The sequence below is a fragment of the Acartia tonsa genome, chromosome 8 (assembly GCF_053477335.1).
Source record: "Acartia tonsa isolate MP-2025a chromosome 8, ASM5347733v1, whole genome shotgun sequence".
NCBI classification, from domain to species: Eukaryota; Metazoa; Arthropoda; class Copepoda; order Calanoida; family Acartiidae; genus Acartia; species Acartia tonsa.
In genome coordinates this window covers 48,247,942-48,261,681 of record NC_137267.1, presented here as the reverse complement: position 1 = coordinate 48,261,681, position 13,740 = coordinate 48,247,942, and the positions used below count along the sequence as shown (strand labels likewise).

Here is a 13,740-nt window from a genome sequence, read left to right as displayed (position 1 = left end):
TTACAACATTCAGTTTCAATATGGCTTCGAAACTGATAAATATCCGCTGTATAAGAACCGGTTATGGGCCATACTGAAAAATCCTGTATTGTATTGTATTATGGATAATTACTATCCGCAGAAAGTTGTCTATAATATAATGCGATATATAACTATCTAATTAAAATTAATATAAAATTATTAGTATTGTATTTTTTCATTTTTTTTACAGATTAAAGAATGTATAGTTTGTATAAATATCAGAAATTTCTTTTTAAATCTTTTTATTCTTCTTCGCTTCTGTGCATGCCGTTTAGTAGGGCCATCCTGAAATCAACAAGAATGAAATTATTAAAAACAGAAAAATGAAAATATCCATAAGTAGCGAAGAACAAAATACCACAGGGAGACAAATGAACAAAGGGAATTATAGAGAAGAGGTTCAGTGGTCACAAAAAAAAAACTGAATTTGCGATATATCTAAGAGAGCACGAAATCTTTGAATAGTAAGCATTATCCGGTATTATCCTCTTAGAAATATTTTTTCAATTTTTTTCAGTTTTTATACCCAAAAATCTGATATTTTTAAGATTCTTATTTTAATATTCGTGGAAAATTTATTGTAATACGATGCTATATATAATTTTTTAGTATGGCTGAGAAAAGGTTCTAATCCAGCGGATATCAATCGGTTTTAAAGCCATACTGGATAAAGCTTACCTAACTCCAAGGCCTCTCATGTAAAGATCCAATGTTTCTCCTTGAACTGCGCACACCTCGTCCTTGACAAATAAGATAATTTTGAACAATTTTAAAACACCCCCCCCCCCCCCCCCCCTCCTCTCATATTTTATCATTAAATAAAAGTAAGAAGATATCTGTCTGTGTATCGCTAAGGATCTCGCTAACTGCTGGATTACAGTTATCTTCTTACAGATCAAGAGGAGGTTTAAAACTCAAACTTCTTAAGATAAATATGACCCAGAGGGGGAGGGACATTAGGCTGTTTATTCGGCCCCTCAGTGAGGGCTAACAAAACTGGTACTAATATTATGATTTTATGATTATAAATGGAAAATTGTCAGTTATAGGATACAACTACATGATTTTGCAGTATGACTGAAAACCAGCTATAATCCAGCAGATATATTAATCGGTTTAGAAGCCATATTGGAAACTGCCTCACCTGTAATTTCTGATCTATGAGTAGGAGTGGTGGGGAATATGTTTGGTGTAGGAAAGGAAGGGTTGTCTGATCTACTCCATTGATTTGTCCATGCTCCTTAAAATATCTTTTTATTATTTAATACCTATATTTGTGACAACTTTTATTTAATGAAATCTTCCAATTTTTAACATGTACAAGATCCATGACAGATCTATATAGGAAATAAACGTCTATAAATGAGCTCGAATCTTCCAAGAGTATAGTGTATAAAATTCATAGTGCTCCAATAATCCCTATTAAATTCTCATTGACCAGAACGTTAAGACCCATTATTCAACATTTAGCATCATAAATTCAGTTTTTTTAATTCATGTTGCTATTTAAATAACATTGAAGTATTTGATTTCTATTCATAAAACAGAAAACTTAAATTTATAATATAGTAAAAATAAGAAAACTTAGTTTTAAAATGAAATGATTCATGCGACACTCCCGTAATGTGGTCAGATATGAAACTAAACATTTCAACCCTATGAGGACGATAAATTGAAATGAAGAATATTAGGATTTCAATCTTTAAAATATGATAAAAAATGGAGCAAAACGTTAAATCGTTTATTGTTACATTGGGTGTAAATATAAAACTAATAATTACTGATTAAATATATATTAAACAGATATTCTAACGTAAAATGTTAAAGTCGAATCATTATGTGTAACGTATATATTATGAAGAGAGAGAAAAAGAGAAGAAGCGAGAGAGATAGAAAGAGAAAGGGGGGAGACCAAGAGAGAACGGGGGAATGAGAGAGAGAGAGATAGAGGTTGGGGGGAGGGAGTGAGAGAAAGAAAGAGAGAGAGAGAGACGGGGGGGAGGGGGTAGTACATAATGAACCATAGGCATTCTAATTTTATTACAAGCTGAATTTGAAGAGATGATAAAATGGACATTTAATTGAAGAATATGAGAATAAAATTTTTAAGGCAAAGAGCGATAGTGTTTAAAAAGAGTAATTATCTCTGATAATTAATAACATTAACAAGGATGACAAAATCCGTAAAAGAGAAACATTAATCAATTCTACTAAAGAACATTAAGAAATATAGAGTAACTGCACTTAGAAGAGAAAATATTTAGATTTCAGCAAAAATTTAAGTAAATATGTCATTTAATAGCTTAAATAAAAGTTATTTTATTTGGACATACTAACGTCATGGTGATAGGGCTATCAGAACTATCTGTTAGGGACGTACGGATGGACAGATCAACCCCCACTGTAGAAAAGTTTGGCTTTTAACAAGAAATAGATCATTAACATTATCCAACCCTTTTACCCCATTTCCTTCCCTCTCACTGGATGAAAGAACTAACCAATAGATAAGGTCCATACTGGCGAGCTATATAGGGAATATTAAGACAATTTTCAGCCATTGAATAGGAAATGAGAAAATTACTTTTTCCTCTAATCCTAGCCAACAGACAAACGGACGGACATTTTGAATTATAAATAAGCAATAAGCAATTATAATAACAAATGTCTATTATAATCTTGATTAAAAATTTAAGCCATCTAATTTTTATAGCAGCTGAGAAAACAAATATTTTAGAGTGAATTATAGAGTAAGAAGGATAATTTCAATTCCAAAATTTCTTTTCCTCAGGGAAGGAGGTAACATATGACTGTAAATTACACTGTTTACCAAAGTTTAGTAACCACTTTGACTAAAAAACTTAATCAGTGTTTCGTCAGTTCTAAACAAGAAGTGTTCAAACTTTGAAATCAACAGAAGGCTTACCCCTGTTTATCATCATGGGGTATGTAAAATAAATATAAAACATTATTTCCTAAGATCCCCGAGTTTAAAAATCATCAACAAGAATGATAATATCCATAAGTAGCAAAAATCCTAATAGTAAAAGTAAAACTCAAAAGCAAAAAGAAGAAAACGCGGCATAACCAACAGACAGACGAACGATGATCAGTGCAGTGGTCATACAATCTTCACACAAAATATTAGTAGTCTATAGACAGAATAACGGACTAAGTAAGGAAAAAACTTTTAAAGTTTAAATTAATTGACTTCGCTACTAACATTTAACAGGTAAATAAGGATGACAACATCCATAACTATAGAAGCTCTTGAATTAAAAAAAAAGCAAAGAAAATAAAAGCAAAAAAGGTGTACAACAGACAGACATATAAAGTAATGATGCATAGTGAATCTTTATACAAAAAATATCTTCGATAAAAGCTGGGAAAATTATTTAAGAGCATTACCGATAGACCGACAGACAGTATTATTCATAGAGTAGAGGTGCATTGGTCAGCAAACATAAAATAAGTCTTCTGTCTTAACCCTGAAAGATCGGGTCCTCTACAAATTCTTAACTGATCGGATTTTATACCTTAAACTGTTTTTAACCTATTTTTTTTATCATATATCAAAAATATACTATGACACCAGTAGAATCAAACTGCAGAGCCCAAATTTGAATTAAGTCCCCAATAAACTTTTTTTGGGGGATTCAAAAATCAATTTTATATGTTGATGTGATCATTTTGATGGAAGCAAAAGCATTTTTTAGTTTGGGGTTAAATTGTTTCTTACAGAACAATTTGATGTGATTCAGATTATATCAATACAATAATAAAAACTCTACTCTGTTCGATGCAAATAATTTTTTTCTAAAACAATAATTTATATAGAAGAAATTTAACATTAAAATAAAACATATTATTCTGAAGTCTGAACCAATTAAAAGTCTTGTTTCATTTCAGTTTTTACAATTCAAAAAAGAGTGTTTTCACAAAGTGACTTATTTCCAATGTAGTTAAATAATTTTTATTTAATTAAAATGAAAAGAATGAAAACTATACACATAAAAGATACATGCTTTTTAAAAATATTTAAAAAAATAAGTTTGAATAATCTTATATTTTATCATATTTGTATATGTGAAAAAAAAATTTGTTGTATTGCGTAAACGTTTGTTGTCATCTTTCACTATTTAACCCTTTACAGCCAATTTTTTTGTGTTTTAAATAAGTGATGGAAAACAAGCACGATAAAGTTAATTCATTGATATATTGTAAAGAATTAAGTTTTTAATGAATTATTTAGATGAAATCAAAAGGCCTAATTTTACTCTATACCAGAATACTATATATATGAAGCAAAACACTCTAAAAGCTACGAATTTTACCCAAATGAAAAAAGACCTTTTGCTCTGATCAAAAAAGTCCACAGCAACAGTAAAATTAATTTTTAAATCCTCTCAAAAAAGTTTATTGGGGACTTAATTCAAATTTAGGCTCTGCAGTTTAATTCTACTGGTGTCATAGTATATTTTTGATATATGTTTTAAAAATAGGTTAAAAACAGTTTAATAATTGCATTAGCCTTCTACCTTTCCAGTACGGATATTTAATATTCTCAAGAACATTACAGACCAGCGAACAACGTGAGCTGTAGGCTAGTAGATCATATATTTAAAGTCCTAAATAATTTGGGTTGACAACAGCTCTGAAACTTTTTTCTTGTGTCTTGATATTTAGGTGCTTTTCCTAAAAAGACCTATTGAACACTTACCCCCTCCATTGAAGTATTGGGGTGGGGTTAGTATTTTAAGCTTTGCAGGGCCGGAAACTACTGTGCACCAATCCTGTGGAACTACTCTGTACCAGATTTAACTCAACCCAAATAAAACACATAAAAAACTACCTCCCACCACTTATTTTCAATTTATATTCTGTTACAGAGAAAATAAAAGATGTTAAACTGTTTTTAACCTATTTTTGAATGGGGGGTCAAAAATATACTAGGACACCTATAGAATCAGACTGCAGAGCCCAAATTTGAATTAAGTCCCCAGTAAATTTTTTTGGGGGGATTTAAAAATTAATTTTTAGTGTTGCTGTAATCATTTTTACCGAAGCAAAAGCTTTTTTTTACTTCGGGTAATATTGTGGCTTACAGAACATTTTTATATAATTCACTTTATATTGATACAATAAAAAAACATTACTCTGTTCATTGGAAATAATTTTTTTTCCCAAAACAATTAATTTTCCTTGAAAAATCTAACATTTACAATAAAACAAATAATTCTGAAATCTAACCAATAAGAAGCCTTGTTTTATATAATTCTTTACAATTCAAAAAAAGAGTGTTTTCACAAAGTGACTTATTTCCAATGTAGTTAAATATTTTTTATCTAAATAAAATGAAAAGAATGAAAACCGTACACATAAAAGATACATACTTTTTAAAATTATTTTAAAAGATAAGTTTGAATAATCTTATTTAATAACACATTTGTATATGTGACAAAAATAAATTTGTTGTATTGCATAAACATTTGTTATCATTTAACCCTTTACAGCCATTTTTTATGTTTTTAAAATAAGTGAGAGAACACAAACATGTTAATGTTAATTCGTTGATATATTATAAAGAATTAACTTTTTAGTGAATTTTTATAGTAAAATCATAAGGCCTAATTTTACTCTATACCAGAATACAATATTTATGAAGCAAAACACTCTAAAAGCTACGAATTTTACCCAAATAAAAAAAAAGACCTTTTGCTCGGATCAAAATGATCATGGCAACAGTAAAAATTAATATTTAAATCCCCCCAAAAAAGTTTATTGGGGACTTAATTCAAATTTAGGCTCTGCAGTCTCATTCTTTATAGCATATTTTTTATATACGTTTTAAAAATAGGTTAAAAACAGTTTAAACCTTTAAAAATTGATATCTGTGTGATGTTGCACCAGATTTTCATTTATATAAAGTGAAACTCGCAAATAACGATACCATTTACCCTATCCCCTCCCTCTCTACTGGATGAACGAACTGACCAATAAATGGGCAACAAAAAATTTTCTGTCAATATATCCCCATAAATTCAAAATTCATTACCTTTACTGTTTCTTTGCTGATGTGTATAAAGTCCAGAGAATGTTTTATCTTCACCCATTTACTCGTCTTATCTAAACAAAGATAATTTATAGTTATTTCTTGTATTCATTCGAATCCGGTGGATAGGAACCGGTTCTCATCCATACGAAAAACCTATGTCTAGCATCGTATTATATCCAGTTTTCTACGAATATAGAAATGTACAATCATAAGATTAAAACTAGTTTTTTTAGCCGTTGCCTTCGGCAACTCGGGGCTAAAAAAACTAGTTTTAATCTTATAATTGTACATTTTATATCCGCGGAAAGCCGTTTATAATACGATGCGAGAAATAACTATTATTACATCATATTATCTGACCTCTTTGTATATTGTTATCATTGTTGTTTGGTGGGTTGTACTAGTTATTTCTCGCATAGTATTAGAACACAGTAATAGTGTCTGACTGATTATGACGTAACAAAAAAAAATAGCCAATGAGAGGCCACTATAAATTTTACCATTGGTCAATAACGGCCTCTCATTGGCTAATTTTTTTTGTTACGTCATAATTAGACAGACACTATTACTGTGTTCATAGTATTATAAACGGCTTTCCGCGGATACAGAATGTACAATTATAAGATTAAAACTATTTTTTTAGCCCCGAGGTGCCAACGGCTAAAAAACTGGTTTTAATCTTATGATTGTACATTTTTATATTCGTAGAAAGCTGGATATAATACGATGCTAGACATAGTTTTTTCATATGGATGAGAACCGGTTACTATCCACCGGATTCGAATGAATACGAGAAAATAAATTTATTAATACAGATGTATAACCTGACAACTTCCTGGATCCTTTTGGGGACCTTTTTCGTCTGCTAGTAAATTGCTTTCTGCTCTTTTGTAGCGTAATGGCTGTCTTAATATTTCCGAAGCTATTGGTTGATTTTCAAAGACCCAATTGAAAGTCGGCGCAGGTGAGGACAGACGATCATTTAATTCCTCCTTCCTCCGTTGTTTTACTTTAATGGTTGTACGTACTGTATGCTACGCTACTTTTGAATATTTTTCTTATAAATTTAGCGCAGCTACTCTATAATTCAGAATGTCAACCTGTATGTCCGTATGTCTTATCTATTTGAGGGAAAGAGATTTTAGTTAGATGCCTGAAGTATTTTGTGATCATTGGGTATAAGAAAAATTTTTATGTCCGTGATTTTTGTGTGATTATTCTGTAGACCATGCAAGATGATATCAAATGAACACGATTGAAATTTCAAGAACCTCGTAAAAGTGTCTGACTATGACGTCAGAAAAAATTAACAATTAACCAATTAAGAGATCGCTATATATTTTACCATTGGTCAATTACAGTGAATACTGGCTTCTCATTGGTTAATTGTTAATTTTTTCTGACGTCATAGTCAGACACTTTTACGAGGTTCAAATTTGAAGACTAAAAAAGTTTTACTTTTATCTGTTTGTCCGTTCATTATTTTTGTGCTTCGCTTCCTAAGGATGTTGTCATCCTTATTATTTTTCCAACTCACTAATTTTAATATCCTTTTCTCCAAGAAGAAAATTTTTGTCATGGTTTTTCCCCCCAAATTAATTTGGAGCAATGAAACCCTCCTCCCCCTTATCTTTGAAAAATATACCTTTCGTGGGGGGAAGGTCTACTCAGTTTCAATATAACATAAAAAAATTAACCTCCACCCCATGTTTTTTTTTCTCAAAAATAATGGGGATGGATATGGTTTTCTGTGCTGAACTGTGTATTTTGAGGGAAATTTGCTAGCTTTTTATCTCCACAGTCAAGTATTGGAATATTAGCTATTATGCAGGGGTAGCTATTCTAACAATCAATTCTACCCAAAAAAAAATCACGAAACCTTTTTAAATGTCGTGGAATTATATCTTGTTTTTTTCGTGGAACTGAAGAGGTTTGGGTAAGAAGGGGAGGAAAAGGGGACGGGGGTTGTGAGGAAATTTTTCTTTAGACTTGTTTTTCAGAATATCATTCCCTTTTCCCTGGCTAATATATATATAAAACTCAGATATCTTAACTTAAGGGATAAGACAATGAATGATAAATTGGTTTACAAAAACGAACCATACAGTAGATTAAAACTATTGGTTGAAAAGTTTTGACATCACTAATTTTGAACCAACTAATAAAAATCCAGAAAAGTACCCAAAGATACAAAATTTTGGGTCCAATGTCTCCTCTCTCCCTTGATAAAACTATAATGCTTAAATGTAAGAAAATAATTTTCTCGTATTCATTCGAATCCGGTGGATAGGAACCGGTTCTCTTCCATACGAAAAAACTATGTCTAGAATCGTATTATATCCAGCTTTCTACGAATATAAAAATGTACAATCATAAGATTAAAACCAGTTTTATTAGCCGGTGCCTAAACTGGTTTTAATCTTATAATTGTACATTCTATATACGCGGAAAGCTGTTTATAATACGATGCGAGAAATAACTATTGGCTGTATGTTTGTTTAAACTGATTATTCCACATTTTCCAAAAATGTTTACTTCAGTTCAGTGCAGGTTTTAAGCTATTTAACGAGTGGCAAAGCTTTTAAACTATGGTTAATCTACCTAAATATATATATAATTTTTCAAGGGTTTATGTCGACTAAATGGCTTTGATAAAAAAGTTTTATGGTTTTGACTGACATGATACCGACAAACTACCAGAATGTTTTTAAACGACATATAATGACTTTCTTGTAACGATTACAAACTTGCTACATTTCTTAATCGTGCCATACTGTTATAGTAATCATCATGCAAGGTTTGAAATCGATAGGACAAATCTAACATGCCTAAATTGATGATAAAAGCTATCCGTTACAGACGGACGTATGGATCTAACCTAGTTATAGAATACCTTCGCTTAAAAACTTATTGGAACACATGATAATTTGTAAAATAGTTCATCGTCATGCAATAGCGGGAGGGAGGGAGGGGACATTGGTCTATAAATTACCAGAGAGAGAGAGAGGGGACAATGTTTATTACACTAGTCCCCGAAGTTTTGTAATAACCTTTTCTTATTCGTTGGCTTCAGAACTTTGGGGACTTTAGTGAATTTTGATCAATTAATTGAGTGTTTAAACGTTTCAACCACTAATTTTGATAATAAACAGTCTTGGTAATTTGGTGTACCATGAACATCAATTTATCAGCCATTGTCTTATCCCTTTAGATCACTGGTAAATTACACTAGTAGTTAGTACCCAAAGTTTAATTCGTATTTAAAATACTATGGGTACTTTGATTAAATTTTAATTGGTTTGTTCAAAACTTATAGTGTTCAAACTTTTTAGGCAATAATTTTAATTCAAGAAGGGATAATTTTGTTTGTAATCATTGGGTACGTACAACAATTTATTATCCATTGTTTTATCCCTTTAGATCCCTGTGCAATAGAAAGAAAATGACAGAAAAATCACATATTAATAATTTATTGAACATTATATGATTTTCAACGTCACATAATGTACGTACATTACATAAACGTACATGGTTAGTGAATATATTATTCAGGGATCTAAAGGGATAAGACATTGGACAATAAATCAATGTACATCTCCTATGAAGATACACAAAATTACCCCTTCTGTAGATTAAAATAGTGGTTGAAACGCTTAAACACACAACTTAACGAATCAACCAATCAAAGTCCCCAAAGTTGTTAAACCAATGAATTAGAAAACTTTATCATAAAACTTTGGGGACTAGTGTAATAAACAGGCCATTGTCCCCTCTCTCTCTGTATATTATTACTTGGATGTTGCACCAGGTTTTCATATACTTTGATAAAGAGATGCACGCAGCTGGCTAAATTAACCTTCCACCCCCTTTACCCAATCACCTCCCCTCCTCCTGGAGGAATGAACTGACCAATAAATGTGGTCCATATTAGCTGGCTAAATTGATGACAAGTTTTCCCCTGTAATAATATCCACGTATATTCTATATCTATTATTATTAGTAGCGAAGCTAATCTATACAGCGCACAATGTATGTCCATCCGCAACTCTATGTATAATCAAGTCCTAAAATGTAAGTATGTCCATAACCATTATCCTGTATCAAGCAGTTTTTCAACAAATTTACTTACAATTTTGCTTTGACTCTTATTCATTTATATTCTGATTATTCAGTTTAGACACTAAACAAGTGTTAATGTCCGTTTGTCCTACCGTTTCAGTGCTTCGCTTTTATGGATGTTGTCATCCTTGTTCATACCTTTTCCTGCCTTCTTCTCTGGCATTATTTTGATGCTCTAAAAAAATGTTAAATTCATATATAAAAGTAAGAGGATATGTGTCTGTGTGTATGTCTGTCCCGAAGGATCTCTGTAACCCCTTGACCAATATGATTCTCCTTTACAATATTGTTTCTCATAGGTCCTATATTTTGGGGAGGGTACTATCAAACTCCAAAATCTGTTTTTTTTTAAATCAGGTATTCTAAGGATAAGACAATGGACGATAAATTGATTGACATCTTCTATGTTGATAGACAAAATTGCCCCTTCCATAGGCTGAAATTATTGGTTGAAAAGTTAAAACGAGATTTTATTGAAGTACCCAAAGTTTTTAATCCAATGAGAATGAGAAAACCAGAATGTAATTATAAAATTTTGGGTGCCAGTATAATTTAAAATCAAGTGTCCCCTTCCTCCCTGATTGGAATATATTTAATCTTTCACTGATTATGGTTTTCCTTCGACTAATTTGTACTAAGAGAGATTTTTTATCCCGTCTCTTTTTTTTAAACCTCTCTTCTCTTTCTCTCTATATTAGCGGGGGTGCAGGAAGTTCACTTCGTCCCACCATTTTTAAAAGCGAAGCGTTTCTATTATTAGTTTCGGGCCGTCCGTATGTCCGTCCGAGACGGATAGCTTTTTTTTGTTAATTTAGGCATATTAGGATGTCCTATCGATTTCAATTTGCATGGTGATTCCTGTAGTAAGTTAAGTACGATTTAAAAAGCTAGCAACTCTATAATCATTACCAGAATGTCCGTACGTCCATTTTAAACATGTTGATTTTTTACTTTTTAACAACAAATTTTTATGTGATGTAATTATCTAATTGTTCTGATTTTTGGTATACTGATTCCTAGGAAAACAAAGTACAATATCATAAGCAAAGCAACTCTATAATAAAGACCTTAAAATGTAAGTATGTCCATAAACATTATCATGTATCAAGACGTTTTTCAACAAATTTACCCACAATTTTGCTTTGACTCTTATTCATTTATATTCTGATTATTCAGTCTGACACTATATAATTGTTAATGTCCGTTTGTCCTATCGTTTCAGAGCTTCCCTTTTATGGATGTTGTCATCCTTGTTTATTTTACAGAAGATGTAATTTTTTTTTATTATTGTGAATGTATATCAATCTATAATCCATTGTTCTATTCCTTAAGATCCCTGCAAATCTAGTTATATTTAAAGCTATCCTATTAAATCAGTCTCCATCCAGACATCCTGTTACTTTCGTGTAAGAATAATAATTACTTAAAGGGAGTGTGAACGTAAAAATTTCTCATCTGATTATCAAATCTTAAAATTTTCTAAGCACATTTCACTACACTGATCAACCAAAAACGTCCTATTAACAAAAATATCCAGGAATAATGCCTTGATTTTATGGTATTTTGGGAGGGAAAAAGGAAAAAACAGGGAAAATCCGAAGTTTTTGTTTCTTATAATGTGTGTAGTGATATTTGACTTGTCATACATAGTTGAAACAATTTACTTACTGTTAAGGATTTATTTTATGCTATAAAATTGCCAATTCGTTTTTTTTTATATCGTAGTAATTAGGTAATAAAGACCTATTTTAAATTCGTATTATTGACAAAAAAAATACCTCACTGTCTACAAAGGGTTGAATCTCATAGGTTATTTAAAATGATAATATCCTTTTTTATTGGGTTGGACAATAAATAACCCACTTTGGAGAATTAGTTTACACTTTTATTGGATGTTGTAGATAATGTAAAGATTTAATATTAAGATGAGAAAAATTTACGTTCACAGTCTCTTTAAAGATGTTTTATTATCATAGCTTATTTACTAGCCAGTGGCGTGCACAGGGTTTTGTCAGGAGGATGCGCAAAGGGGTCAACTTCTTCTACGTGCGATTTATCTTGGAAGAATGGATGTGCCCTCGCCAAAAATAGTTATAAACCTTCCCTGGACTTATGTCCGAGGTGCAACTACCTGGAGCCGCCACACCATCAGCAGCACCAGCAAAGTCTTCCACTCTACTCCTCAGAGGATCTCAAGTCTGGACTTATTGGAAACTTGTAAAGGATAACTATAATTAATTGTTTACTGGTTTGTGAGATCTTAAGCACAAACAGATAGACAGTCTCATCCTGTTACTTTTAAACAAGGAAATACCTAGCTTCCCTTGATCTCTAGGAAATAGTTAACGAGATCATATGCTACAGACAGACATAAATCATATTACTATTGTATTAGGATTACATAAAAATGTAACAAAACATCTTTAAACTAATTTCTAATATAAAAACTTTGTAAGCAAAAATAATACATTTTTATTCATTTCCCAATACATACAAAAAATTAATTTTTAAGAAACATCAATCAAAGATTTTAAAATTGTTATCACTAAATTGTTTAAGACTTAGGCTTAGTTTATCCTTTTTAAAAGCGAAGCTTTTCTATAATTAGGGTCGGTCCGTCCGTCCGTCCGTACGTCCGTCCGTCCGTCCGTCCGTCCGAGATAGTTAGCTTTTATTCGTTAATTTAAGCATGTTAGAATTGTCCTATCGATTTCAAACTTTGCATGGTGATTTCTGTAGTAGTTAGGTACGATTTAGAAAGCGTAGCAACTCTATAATCATTACCCAAATGTCCGTACGTCCATTTTAAACATGTTGATTTTTTTACTTTTTAAAATAGCTTTTATTCGTTATTTTAAGCATGTTAGAATTGTCCTATCGATTTCAAATTTTGCATGGTAATTCCTGTAATAGTTAGGTACAATTTCGAAAGCGTAGCAACTCTATAATCATTACCAGAATGTCCGTACGTCCATTTTAAACATGTTGATTTTTCTACTTTTTTAACAACGAATTTTTATATGATCTAATTATCCGTTTGATCTGATATTTGGTATATTGATTCCTGGGACAACAAAGAACAATATTTTAAGCAAAGCAACTCTATAATCAAGCCCTAAAGATGTAAGTATGTCCATAAACATTATCCTGTATCAAGCAGTTTTTTAACAAATTTACTTACAATTTTGCTTCGAATCTTATACTTTTATATTCTGATTATTCAGTTCAGACACTATACAAGTATTAATGTCCGTTTGTCCTACCGTTTCAGTGCTTCGCTTTTATGGATGTTGTCATCCTTGTTTACTAATTATTTTGAATTCAAAGTTTTTCATTACTAATTCTTTATTAGCATAAAGTTTATCAAATTTCAATTTTTCCACAAAAATATCCACTGAAGATTTTAAAAATATTAACACTAAATTGTTTAAGACCTAGGCTTAGTTCATATTTTTTCACTGTTAATTTTGAATTAAGTTTTTCATTTTTGAATTTTATGTTTTAAGATATTAATGATGTTCAAACTATCCTCATTATGGTTTTAGTAA

At 31.1% G+C, this 13,740-nt stretch overlaps 1 long non-coding RNA gene across 1 annotated transcript; it reads right to left on the bottom strand.

Annotated features, from left to right (window-relative positions):
* Nucleotides 1–108: 108 nt before the first annotated feature.
* Nucleotides 109–10,363, bottom strand: LOC145325668 (uncharacterized). The gene is made up of 5 exons (XR_013881543.1): nucleotides 10,331–10,363; nucleotides 6,074–6,144; nucleotides 1,166–1,261; nucleotides 700–761; nucleotides 109–306 (listed from the first exon to the last, which is right to left on the bottom strand). It is a non-coding gene; the product is annotated as an uncharacterized LOC145325668 (long non-coding RNA).
* Between the last annotated feature and the right edge of the window lie 3,377 nt (nucleotides 10,364–13,740).